General features: G+C 53.0%; 1 pseudogene; it reads right to left on the bottom strand.

The window, feature by feature from the left end:
* LOC129735206 (hydrocephalus-inducing protein homolog) overlaps window positions 1-13,962 on the bottom strand; it is a 100,063-nt pseudogene that overhangs the window by 51,476 nt on the left and 34,625 nt on the right.

Below are 13,962 nucleotides of genomic sequence, written 5' to 3'. Positions count from 1 at the left end.
CCCTGCTCCTTGCTTAGGCGTGAATGCTCCAGGACACGATGCAATAGCTGCACGTGCTGGGCAGACAAAGACAGCAGCTATTTCTGTCCCTGCAGGAGCCTGCACCACTGGACGCCAGAGTCAGAGTGCCAGGCAAGGGCTGGCATCAACCGCTTCGAGAAGCTCAGCGCTGAGATCGTTAGCTTCTCCTGGGACAGATTTCATTGGGAATAAGAGCTGCCAACGTTTGCTTCTAGCGGGCATCAGCGCGCATCAGAGATGGACGGCTGGATGGCTGCCCCAAGGGATGGCCGAGGACCCACCACGCTGCCCTCTGCAAGTTACTTTGAGCCCGTTAATTGAAGCCATCTGGTCATTCCAGCCTTGCACGAGTGGAAGAAGCAGCGGAACTCAACACGAAAAATGCAGCTGTACTTTACCAAGCCATAGCTCTGGCGAGAGAGCGCTCACACCTCGTCAGCCGGATCCACCGCCCCCAGTGGGGGTCACGCACGAAGGGGAAATAACCCCCCACCACATCAGCTGCGCACGGAGCCTTGTCCCAGGGGCTTTAGCTGTCCTAAGGGGCGGGAGCCTGTGCTCTTCATAGCAGAGTGACTCCTCACCCGCACAAACTGCCAGTGGCAGAAAGAGCCCAGAAGCACCCTAAGGCCCACAGGGTGGGGATCAGAGCACAAGGCTGGCCGGATGCTCCCACCAGCCACCAGCCTCCTCCTGGCACCTCGGCACCAGCATCTCCTCGGCAAAAGCAGGGGGACCGCTTTGGTTGAGCCTCTGCCCCAGAGCACCAGCAAGGAGAAGTTTTGTGAAATCGAGGCAGAGCTTCTAAAGCCAGTGGAAAAAAAAAAAAGAAAAGAAAAAAGAATTAAAGTGTGGCACTCACTGCCACCGACAACGGAGCCCAATTTGTCACACTTGCTTCAGCTAACAGCAGCTGCTGAGTGAGCCAGCAAAGCTTGTCTCCATTTGTGTCCCCTGGCCATTGCTCAGCCCTCCAGGTCCCATCTGCCCTCCCCGCTGGGCTGGGGAGACCAGTGCCACCACTCTGCACATTGGGGCTCTCCAGCCAGGACATGGACACGGCTTGGCCAGCTGCTGCCAAGCACAGGATTGAACAACCAAAATCCTCCGGCTTTTCCCTTGGGAAGAGAGCTCAGCTGAGTCACTCTGGCCTGTAGCAGCGTAACTGCCTTGAAGACTTCTACCCTTCTTGAACCCTGTTGGCCAGCGGGTGCAGCACAATGCGACAAGTTCCCTTCTCCTAGATGAGCAGAGTAACAATTTCTTCCATTACTGAAACACAGCAATTTTGAAAGACCATGAACCCATAGAAGATAGCGGATGCCATAAAATCCAAACTCTTCCCTGAGGCCAGGTTTCAGGCACCTTTTCCAAGGTCTCCTCCAAACCTTTGCTCCCCCTTTTAAGGCCCACGTGCCCCAGACCTAAGCCTGAGTGACACTGGGAGGGAAACAGCCTTCTACCTTCCTCAGCTTTTGGTACAACCCCTCACCAGCATGAGACTGGACGCTCCTGGCCACGAGCCCTGTTCACAACTGATGCTGTGTGTTTCCAGGCCCTGTCAGCTACAACAAAGGGCTCCGGCAAAACCAAACTGGGTGGAAATGCACAAACTGGTACCGCTGTGTATAAGCAAAACACAGCCTTTAAAGCCAAACCAAGGGTTTCACTCTAAAGGTGAGCTTTTGGAGCACCATGAGGCTCTGGTGGGACAGCTCAGGAAAGAGTTAAGCCTATCCATCTTCAAAACTTCTGCTCACCTTGGAAGAGGCCACATATGCAGGGCTAGTGCTGCCCGTACCCTGGAAAGTTAATTTAACCCTAATTTCTAAACAGCACTGCAGATATCATGAGAAGGGCGCAGCACTGTCTGCCTCTGTCTCACTATGAGCAAACACTGACAGGCTGGCCAATTATTCAGCTGCTTTGGGGGCAGGGGGAGTGATTTACAGTAGATTTGAAAACCATCCTCTTGCTGATTGAAGTCTGCTCCGACTTCAGCGAGAGTAGCTGGGGAGAACTGCAGACAATGCTGATGTGCTCTTCAAAGCCTTCACTGCCCGCAACCTGCACGGTTTGCTCAGAGAGCAACAGAATCGCCCATCAGCCAGACCCAGAAACAGAGTCACTAAAGCAGCATCAGCACTGTTTGGAAGTTTATCTCCGTGTTTTGCGGTCTTTCCATATGGCCATTTCATTAATAAAAGCAATGTCATCAAAAGCTTGAGGGAATAAGCAATGAAATTAGTAAATGAAACAAATCCTGCACTACAGGGGAGCAGAGAGTATGGGAACTGCGTGTTCTGCCCTTGCTTACACCGCACCTGACCAAGAGCCTTTATACGCTGCCTGAAAAATCCATGGAGTTATCCACAGCGAATCCCAGTGACAAGATAACCAGGTACAGCTTCTTTTTTTTTTTTTTTTTTAAAAAAAAAACCAACCAACCAACGAAATCTTGGTCTATGCTGCAAGGTCAGCTCCAGTTGAATGTGGCAGCAGCTCATCCCCGGGAACGCAGACGGGGATCTGCACTGAGCCACCAGGCACCCTCCTGAAGACAACCCAGCTGGCTGTACAAGCACTGCTGGAAACCAGGCAGCAGCAAGCTTCACCTGGAGCACAGGGCTCTGGATCCGGGAGCTCAGGGCTCAGGCTGAAGGAGACAGGACCCCGCATTACGACTGTCATGAGAAGAGGAAACCCCAAGGAAGCTTTTCTGTCTCCTCCTCGTTACAAGGCACTGGGAAACCATTTGCCACCCTGCGGTAGCACGTAACAGACCCAGCACGGGGGTTATGCAGGCAGAAGAAAGCTGCCACTGATTAAGAAAAATTACACCCTAGGCCTGTCTTTTCTTTCCTGATCACAGAGACGTGATACGCAGCTGCCTTCTGTGATGCCAAGAGATGTCAACCTTAGCAGTCACACAAAAGATCCCTGAGAAGACAGCATGACAAAGAACAAGTAGGAAATGATCTAAGAACGATGCTTTTTCCTTTCTGCAGGGAGAGCAAACACTTCCATCAATCCATAACAAGCCTTTGGCACTTGTCAATATGGCAAAAATCAGGCACTTAGGGAGGCAGGAAAAGAAGATGACAGCGGAGCAAGGAGGAGAAACAGCCACTTTTATCAGCAGGTTACATCAGCCCCCAGCTAAGCTGCAACAGCTCCTTCATGTTGACCCATTGCTCCAGTCTTTTTTTACCCAAGACAGACACAAATCCCCCCCTCGCTGGATCCAGAGGATTCCCTAGCAGGCTGGGCTGCCTGGTAGCTGGGAAAGCAATCTGACAGGGAAAAGCACACCCGACAGACACAGGATTCACTGGGTGAGCACAGGATGACACACTGGTCCCAAGGGTCGCAGATCTGCAGACACCCTGGCAAGCAGGGATAAGCCAACCGAGGACGCAGGTATGCAGTCCCTACAACCCTCTTCCCACCCAAAAAGCCCCATCTCAACACACAGATTTGGCGGGGGTTTATTTATTTTCTTCTGGTGGCAGAGATGCTCCCTGCTGCTCCCTGCAACTGAGAACAGAACAGACACAACTCACCCAGCAGAGAGGAGAGGGGTACAGGGAAGCTGGTGCCTGAGGGGAACTGCAAGTAATTCCTGAAGTCACTGTCCCAAAGTGAAGTTCACCACAAATCATCCTGGCTTGCTCAGGTAATGATCTTGTCTCCCCCAAAGCGAGCAGCAAGCTTGCCTTAACAGGAAGAGCAATTATCACTCGACGGTTAAGAGTACCATCGGGGTGGCAGCACGGCCATCTGCATTACAGCATCTTCCTTTTCTGTTTCAAACAAGACACCAGCCTTTCGTTTGCCCTGTTGCTGCCCCTCAAATTAACCTCATTCAGTTCGTCAAGCTGCCGGTCAGTGCGCATAACATTCCCGATGCAACGCTCCTGTGAAAATTTCAGTCAATAACTCGCTCTTTCAAGTGGAGACCATGATCTCTGAGCCTCACAGCCACCGTTTGCAGATTGGCCAACAAATGGGAGACAGGGAAATCACGGCTCACCCCCCTGCAGCAACCTCCAAGCAGGAATCAAAGCAGTGGCTTTGGCGCTTTACAGGACACAAGGCTTGGGTTCAGGGACACGGGGGAATGAAGGATGCCCGTGTCACCCATCAGCTGGGCTAAGGCACAGCCCAGCCTGCTCCGCTCTCAGGTGGACACGTGCGCGTCACCCTGACGCCCGACTGCATCCCAGGCTTTATCTCCACAATTATTCAGTCCCCTCTGCTTCCCGTCAAGGAGCTGCCAGGCAGCGTAAGGCAGCCAAGGGCAAAACTTCAACTGGGGCAGCAAAAGAGCAGCAGAGCAGGCAGCTGCTGAGGGCCAGGGCGCAGCTCGGGCACATCTCGCCCACGCCCGCGCTGCTCCCATCAGGCAGCCTCAGCAGCACCGTGCCCGGAGTCTGTCTGAAGAGCCCTTGGTGAAGCGGCTGATGGAGCAGGTTCCCAGGACCTGCCTCCTGGCACGTCTCCATGAGAGCAGCAGCTGCCCTGAAAAGCAGAGATGCTCACCATGGGGGAACTCGGCCCCGCGGAGTCAGCAGGGGGGATCATCACACACACAGAGTCACAGAGCGGCTGGGGCTGGCGAGACCTCTGGAGATCATCTGGTCCAAGCCACTGCTCAAGCAGAGCCCGTCTTTATTGCAGGCAAAGAAACCGTCCCTGAGCCGCCTCGTGTTACTGCTCTAGTGACTGATCAGCCCCAGGACTGGCAGAGATGGCGGTGAAGCACGACAGGCTTTATTGCCCAGTCCCATGGGTTAGGGCCCTGAGGCAACGGAGGGGCAGATGTACCCTGCAAGCCCCCCGGCTACACCGCGAGCTGCCCGGGGAGGAGGGAGGCATTGCACCGGGGCAGCAGGACCCAAACAGCTCTGCGGGTCACTGCCTGCGACAGGCATGCAAACCCATCATTTCAACACCAGTACCAGCCATCCCTGGTGGCTTGCTCTCGCCACAGATGGAAAGTGGGTTTTCATGGTGGATTCAGAGAAAGCTGCCCTGGGAATCCCTCCCCCACTTGGAGGTTACCTTTGTCCCCCAAACAGCTGGAAAAGCAGCAAGGAGGAAATTCGTCCCCCTCCTCCTTGGCCCAGGAGGCTGAGCCTGGCCTCTCGCACGCTGCCTGATGCTTTACCCGCAGACCCAACCAAGCCCACAGAGCCAGGCCTGGGTGAACCAGCTCCACAAATCCAGCCCACCTAGCATGGAGCAGAACAAACCTCCCCCCAACCCTGTTTTTAAGCCCCTCACAGATCCCACCTCCAGTGAGCGGCACATCCCACCCAGCCTCCGCACAGAGCCCTCCCTGGCTGCACCAGCCCTGCCCCCCCCGCAAGGGCAGCAACCCAACCGCCTCCTGCCACCTGCCACGCAGCTTGTCAGCTGCGGCCTCCATCAGTTCAACGGCCTTTCCCTGCGGCTGGCCCCCGGAGATGCTCTGCAACGCGACGGAGCCCACAGACCCTGTAGCTACACAACCCTTACCGTTACATGTTTGTGCAACACCACAGCTGGTTGGGCCCCCAGCAGGTGTGAAACTCACCTCACCACAAGCAGGCTGAGGACAAACTTCACACCCCAGACTGTCACAAACAGCAGTCTGACACAAAGCAAACGCAGACCTAATGGGGAAAGTGTCGGGAAATCCATGCCCTTCCAGGAGCAAAGGGCCACAGGGGCCTCTTGATCTCAGAGTTCCAAAGACACGACTCTCCGTTAAATACCCTCCAGAAAACAAAGGGAAAACTTGTAAAGATGATCCAGACTCCTTTCTGCACAAGCGTCTATGCAAGCTGTCTACTTTACTGAGGGGTGCCCCAGCTAAAACTGCCCCCAGAGCCAGGCTTCTCTCGCTGCGTTGGGACGGAATGCCTTGCTTTCTCTCCGAGACAGCAATATGGAAACGGTGCATGTAAAAATCAAGCCACAGGCTGCTACAGACCAGTCAATTTTCATTGGGAAACAGCCCCACAGATACTTACCATCTCTACACAGAAGGATGCAGGGATGACAGCCTGATTGGAGAGGTGGAGACTTTTGGACGCATCTTGTAGAACTTGAATACTGCCAAAATTTATCTCCCTCGGATGCACATAGACAACCGGTTCTTCTCCAATGCTCACTAAAGACACATTCTGCTCCAGGAAGCAGGTAGGAAAGAAAAAAGAAAAGCAGGGGAAGTTAAAAAATATGAGACAGCTCTAAGGTTCCTCCTCGACGGGGCGATAAGTACGGCTGTTGGAAGTTTTCAGTGTTGCAAGGCTGAAACAGAAGGCCTGGGGCAAGTGCAGGCTCGGGAGCGATCCCATCTGAAAGCCACAAGCTCCCGTTCTCAGGGGACAGAGAAACCCTGGGTCCCACGCTCTCCTTTCCAGACCTCCTCCACAGTTAGCTCTCCTTTCTCTGCCTTGTGCCTGCTCCCGCTCCTTCTGCTGCTCAGCCGAGCCCCAAACCTCCCTGACCGCTGCTGCTGCACAGTGACACTTGGACAGTTACTTCTCTGACATTCCCAAAAATGCACCTCTGAAAACCAGCACAAGCCAGAAGCGAAGCAGGCTCTTCAGAGCAGAGATCGTGCAAGTTACTGCACACATCTGATGTGTGCCTAGGTGCATTGCCGGTATGACATGAATAACAGGCATTAATTATTCATTACATCATTCAAGCCGTGTTTTTCCTCTTGACAGTCAGACCCAAAAAGCTTTCTCCTTGCAGAACTGGCACAGACTACTGGAGGAGGAACACGGATCCCTTTGCTAAACCACCTTCCCACATCATTAAAAACAAGGAGAATTTGTCCAGTCTTGCTGTGGATTTTACTGGTTCCAAACACCTCAACACTTCAACAGGATCTGAATGCATAAAACTCCCAATGCTGACCAGATGCTGTATGATTCACTGGAGGGCACAGAGTACGATTTAACCGAAAAAGAAACCAGCCTCCACCGTGTACAACCTTAAATGATGTCTGGCTCAAGGAAGTGGCATTGACAGCTGTCAGAATCACCAGCCCAACTCAGCCAGAAGCAGCAGCATCCAGAAATGCTCATCCCTTGACAGGCCACTGATGCATGCAACTAAGCACCAAAAAAAATCACCTACCAAGGCTGGGGCCTCAAAAATAAGGAACTGAAGCCACGCACGACGATGCATGTCTGGGCGATGCTGCCCAAAGCTCCCAGGAAGGAGGAGCTGCAGGGAAGAGCTGCGCCTCGCCAGCCAGCTCAGCTTCCTGGTGACAGCAGGACAGCAGCAGCAAAGGCAGGGCAGAGCTCTTTGGGAATGAGCAGAACAACATCTGGAGGATGCCCAGGCAAGCTGGCTTCTGTCAGCCTGTGTACTAACACGACGCATCCTCACCACCAAGGAGAGGGCTTCAAAAACCCCAACCCCTTCGTCTACAGGGTTCTTAAAAGGGACAAGAAAAATGCCATGCAACAGCGTTACAGGCAACATGGCACAGGGAAAGGCAGCAAGAAGAGATGGCAGCTCTGCCATCAGCAATATTGCCACAGCTACAGAAACAGCCACCAGCCACCGCCCCACCCCACCCCACCCCCCAGCACCTCTGGCTTTGTCAACAGGTAGGTCATGTCACATTTGATCACTTAGGAACGAAGAGCATCTGACCCTGGTGGACAGCTGTGCTCGAGTGCCCGCTTATTCTGACAGCGGTCAGCTGCCAAACCCCCTGCCCGCGGCACACGAGGCTGCCTTGCCACCAGTAACGCCAGGGCTGGGATTTACCAGCTCCTTCATGCAGATGACACACACCAGACTGAAGCTGGCACGCGGTCACCTGCAAACAAAATACCCGACAACAGAGCTGTGGAGGGACTCTGCACAACCTGGATGAAAGATCTGTACCACGTTCCGCCTGAAATGGCGGTAAAGACCAGGCATCGACACTGGGCACCCCAGCCGAAGGCAAGAACGAGCTTTGAAGTTCTATTGGAACACGCTGCAGCGATTCCCAAGGTCAGACTTGCAGCCGTACGGGTAGGATCTGCCACCAGCGCAGGACATGTAACAAGACAGCCAGCTCTTCTGCCAGCCCAGAAAGCTTTGGGTGCGTCAGCTACCAGGGAACTACTGGAACTGCACTGCAACCAGAAGACAGACCTATAGAAAACGCAATGCATCTAGTCCTTTCTTTAGGGACAGCTACGATTCTCCAGCTGAAATGCTCGCCCTTTGGGCAAAACATCGACACGTTCACGGCCAAATAGAAAAGATTAAGGTAAGGTCAACTTTCAATTTATAAATTGTTAGCCCAAGGGTAAAAGCTTTTCAAGGGACCTGCAGCTCAAAAACCAGGTGACATTTAAACAACTGGCTATTCCAGTGGGGTGAAACCCTCCTCTTCCAGGGAAGCATGCCTTCTATCTGCGAGCAACTGTTTTGTCAAACGTGAGACTTCCCTGCAAAGCCTGCATTGCCTGGCCTTGCTGTTGACTGGTTTACATGCACATCCCCAGCAGCCGGGGTTGAGATGATCAGTGGCATCCAGGGGATTTGGCATCATCGTTTCAATTCATTTTATAAAAAGTTTATAGCCCTGCATTTGCTTTCAAAATGTCAGCCTTCCTTTCCGTTACAGAAAGCTTCAGGTTCTCAGGAATCCTCTGATATCCCCTTCTGTGCTCAGAGAGAGGACAAGACATTTTAAAACAGCTGCTTCAAAAGTTAATCTCCTTTTAAATTAAAAAGGTTCTAAAATTAAATTATTAACTAAATTTGTTCTCTGTTTCAGCCAGTGGAAGCCAGGACACCACATACAACATTCTCTTGCCTACACTTTGTTGTTGCTGCTGTACATGCCTGAATGCCAATGTCTTGTAGGAGGCTTTAGTCCAGGAATGCTTCGCCTCACCCCTTTCCAAGCTTGGTAGGGAAAAAAAAAAACCAAACCAGTCTGTGCTCCAGATGCAAGCAGCGTGGAGTCTCATGCATCTTTGGATGGGGCTTTTGGCAAAGAGATATGATGGATATTTCTCAGGCGGGATGGACCTGACTTTCATGAAAGCTTAAATCCAGCTTTACAGAAATCATCATTTCAGCACGGCCTCCTACACCGCCCTTGCTTTAGCGGCATGCAGCAATGTCCCTGTGTGCTCCTGAACAAAAGTTCTAATGAAGCAGCAGTTGCTGCTCATCTAATGATGCAGGAGAGCGAGAGACCCAGGAATTGTTCTGGGTTTCAGGCTGGGCTTGTTATCCCGCTTCACACGCCCATAATTAAACACCATCTCAGACGCCTACGAGGACACCACCCTTCTCTAGGCATTAGCTGTTACTTATGCCACGAACCCCTTCTTTCCTTGTCCACACCAGCCACATATTATGACCTTCTCCTTTTCCCTGGCAGAACCCCAGCACACTTTATGCCCCACCAAGATGAGTCACACAAAGGCACGCATCTCGCCTAGCACTCACCAGCGGGGATCTTTCATTCCCAAACACTGAGACACTAGCAATAGTGTCCTGCCTTCCCATCGCCTGGGCTTCCAGCGTAAACGGGATCTCCACCGAGCTGTGAGGCTGGATAATCCCACACGGCACAGGGCTGGAGTACCACACAGCAGCATCCTCCTTGTGCTCCTATAAGGGACAGAATCAAAGAAGACAATTGTCAGAATTTGACAGAACCTCAGAATCTGAGGAAACTTCAAGCTCCTTAACATCTACTACAATGGAAATTCACCCGCATTTTTAAAAATCCCTAGGAGAAAGCAGAGAAGCGCAACGCAAGGTGCAAGATTTATATGGGGCTAAGTAGCATCCTCACAGGGTCCAAAAGCTGCTGCACCCACAAACACCCACTCCGGTGCTGGCGGCCTCCTTGCAGCTGCTTTTCACAACCCTCAAAGTTCTCCTGCATGAAAGCACCCCAAAGACTAGAACCAAAACTGCTTCCTAAAGAGTTCAAACCGCTCCTGAAGTTCATATTCAGGTAGCTTCCCGTTCTCTGCAAAACTTTAGGTTTGAACACTAAACAGCAAGGTCTTCTCCAAACCCCCTTTTTTCCTAACGACGTTGGAGGGCAGGAGGCGAACGCAATGCCAAACCTGAGGAAGGACTCCATAGCAGCCTGGAAGATCACTGTCATTCACAAGGGTCAGTGTCCGCTCGTAAGGGAATTTCAGAAAGCACCGTCCGAATCTCAGAACAGGGCTGAGCACGTGCAGCGGAGGAACCACACATCTGGGTGAAGAGATGACCAAAAGGAATTAGAGACACAGAGAATGTAGAAGTTGTTCACTCCCCAAACAGCATGAAATAGACACAAGGCATTTGTCTCTGCCAGATAGACGTTTCCTACCTCTACGGCAATCGATCACCTCTAACTTCTTTTTTATCAACAGACTCTTGTAAAGGAGGGGCAGCCCCAGACTCCCGTGGCAGAGGCTGCCCAGTGCCCTGCCCCAGTGCTCTCTCATCAAGCTTTGCCCCTCCTTTGCCCCAGGAGGCCGGCAAGGACCCTCCCACAGTCCCAGCAAGGCACGAGCTCTGCGGGAGCCTTCCCGCTGAGGACCAGCGCTCCCCAAAGCTCAAGAAAAACAAGACTCCAGCATCTCCGTAAAAGCAACTCCCTCCTCTCCCGTACCGCTCTCGCCCTGCCTGAAACCTCAGCCGCTTGCCCCCGCGATGGAGGGCACCGGCACCGCCTGCCTCTCGCAGTGGGTGACCAGCCTCTCCCAGCTCCTGCAGCTGCCTGGGTCCTCCACACACCAGCCCACACACTGACTTCTCCCATTCCCACTCGTTTTACAAAATTGCAGCCCAGGCACCGCCTGGCTGACTGCCTGGGAGAGGGAACAGCACCAGCGAACTGCGTCCCTCTCGTCATTAAACTGGCACCCGCTGCGGCGCAACGCCATTGAGCGTGGCTGCAGCAAGAGCAGCTTTTGGCTTAAGTCTGGGAACGTTCATGCTCAAGAGAACCAGAGAGAGCTGAGCTCACCTGCCACACCAAGGACGAGTTTCCCCTTTAGTTTCCCCCCACCAGTCCTGCCGTAAGCCCCTTTCCCATTTGCACACGCCTTCATTAACTGAGCCAGACCCCAGCTTTCAGCAGGCTGCTCGCCGCCTTCCAAACAAATGTTGCATTTTGGGCCAACCCAACACAAGCCCACCGCTTGCAGGGAGAAGCAGGGCAGCCCTTTGCAGATTCGTTACTCCTCAAGTCCCAGACGACAGGCCAACAAGGAATATAAGCACTGTTGCCTTCAAAACAGAGCAAGAAAGGCATGGCCCTGAGCACGGAGCACAGGTGCTTCTCAACAGGGCCGCTGGCAAAGCACGGCTGTGCTCACAGCGAGCTGGGCAGAACCAGCTCATGAAGCACCATTTCTCCTTTGGGGCGGCAGCCAGCACACCACACGCCAGGCAGCGTGCTGGGCCTGGCTACGCGGGGAAAGGTGGCCAGCTGCAAGGAAAGCGCCGGTACCTGGCTGTGAGAGGCAGCGCCAACACCTCCTGGCCAACACCATCCACGTCCAGCACCAGCGCCAGCTCGTATTGCCTCACCGTGTTGGAACACAGGGTGACCTGGTAGAGGAGAAGAGCGGCGTCAAATACTTCAGCACTCCCAGAAGCCATCAGCCACGCACGTGTGGTGTCCTGCCCTTCTCCTTCCACGCTAAGGAAAGGGAGTGTTTTGCCTTGCTTCTGCTGCTGCTCCACGTGTGGACCACTGCCTTTCCCAGTAACAAAACTCTGCTGACAAACCCCACCTGTGAAATACACCTTGCACACCAGGGCACGTGTAAGCTAAATCAAAGCACAACTCATGGTCTACTCACCACTGTATTAAGGGACCAATTTTTCATCTCAACTACAATAGCGGGAACCCAGGGGAGATCTGTTGACTTTCCCAGAACGAGTTCAGCTTTACACTGGGAAGCTGAGGGCAAAACGTGGCCCAGCAAAAGCTGTGCAGTTTGTTCATGGCTGCTGGAGCTTTCTCAGCCCCCGCTGCAGTGAATGCAACTCATCCTGCTCAACAGGAGAGGAAAAATAAGACCGGGAAGAAAAGCAAACTGCTTTAGGCAATGGCATCTCTCTTTTCAACAGCCACCTTCCGTCCTCGCCCTTCCTCGGCCCCCTTCAAATCAAACAAATCGCTCTAAGCAGCTCAGAAACACACGCACGGCTTCTGTGCTTGACCACACGATACGTGATCCTTGGCTTACGACTCTGGAAACAAAACGCTGCTCCATCCCAGAGTCCCCCAGCTAACAAAAGCCCATCTCTTACTCGGTTATGCCCAAAGCCAGCAGCGCTGCAGCTCCACCTGTTGAAGCACGTATGGCCGGGCTCATCCCATACCTGGATATCCAGGGCTCCTTGGGAGCGGATGGTGCCTTTGCAAGGCATTATGGTAAATTCCATTGGCTCGACGTGATGTTGGGCTCCCTTCCTCCAGGACAGGCAAGCGTTGTCTGAAATCTGAGTAAAACTGGTGATGCTGCGCTGTCCTGAGCCATCGCCAGGAATGCGAAGGTTGAAAGTCACAGGCACCAAGGAGGTGTTAGTGAGGCGACACGACAGGGTGTGAGGAAAGCCTGGAAAGGTGAGACAAATACCAGTTAAGTCCCCAGTTACGCTGCGATTCCTGCTGCGACTCTCCTGTTAGGATAAAACCCTGCTTGGAGTTGAGCTCTTGTCAATGTGCACGGCAGGTAACTGAGAAGCTCAGGGAGGAGCGAGTTGTGACTGAAGTTGCCTTTTCTCTCGACGGCCGAGCTTGCTTCCTTGGCAATGGGCAGCGGTGTTGGTGCTGAAGAGCAGAAGTCTCCCTCTAACTGTGAGGAGCCCTCTCACCTGCCCCCAAACCAGCCCCAACTCTTTCTCACTGACGAGCGTGCATCCAGACAGACCATTTATCCTGAAAATTCAGCCTGTAAAATTCCCCATTAACTCCATGAACATTCCCCTGGTTTTCAATATATGAAAGTAGCAGATTTTCCTTGCTGTAGCTTCTCTTCAATAACAAGGAAGGACGAAACTGGGCACTACAACATGATGCACAGCACTCTGATGCAGCTTCCCTAGGCAGGATCCCTAAGGCAGCTCCTGTTTCGGGGCAACCAGACTGAGCACAGGACGACTGAGCACAGGACAACTCAGCCCACCCCACTGCAGGAAACCTGACGCTTCCTTAGAAACGAGCAGGAACGTGTCTCGCCTTACCTAACAAATGGGGACATCACATCCTCGCTGCCTTTGATTACTGCCCGCAACGCCTGACATCACTTTAGCTCTGACACTTGCTTTCCCTAATGGAAAACCAGTGATACAACCACACTGGGTGGCAGGGGATGTGCTGCAGAGGCAGGACACCAGCCCGCAGCTTGCTCTGGAGCGGACACCAGCTCTGCCAGAAGGAGACACCTCCCATGCCCTGCTTACCAAGCGCTATTTGCATACAGACAGGGAGGAAAACCACCTGCAGGCACAGCAGATGTTTCTCCGTGCCCATCAGCAGTGAGCATTGCCCACCGCCAGCAATTACTCCGGCCGGGGGGTGGGGGGGGCACAGAAAGGACACACACAGACTGCACAGCCCCAAATGGGACCGAAGTCACCAGAGGCAGACAACAGTCAGCAGCACAGTTACAAGAAGCAAAAATACAATAGCTGCCTTCAGCTGAAAAGGCCTTGTTAACGAAATCAGATTAAGTAGGATGAATCTCCTATTACACAACCGTTTTCCTGCCTGGTGCATTTCTTGTGGGTTTATTTATTCAAAAGGAAACACAGCAGTGGCAGAGCGGTGATGCAGGGAGAGGGGGAAGCGGCTCGGGGAAGGTAATGAGTTTACTTTAAAAAGCCCACAAACATCATGAAAACACAGAGGCATCCAGGGTGCAGAATGGTAACGGCCCTTCAATCAATCCGCAA

This window comes from Falco cherrug, unplaced genomic scaffold (assembly GCF_023634085.1).
Source record: "Falco cherrug isolate bFalChe1 unplaced genomic scaffold, bFalChe1.pri scaffold_58, whole genome shotgun sequence".
Lineage (NCBI taxonomy): Eukaryota > Metazoa > Chordata > Aves > Falconiformes > Falconidae > Falco > Falco cherrug.
The sequence above is the reverse complement of the archived record's forward strand: the minus strand, read 5'-3'. Positions and strand labels throughout refer to the sequence as shown.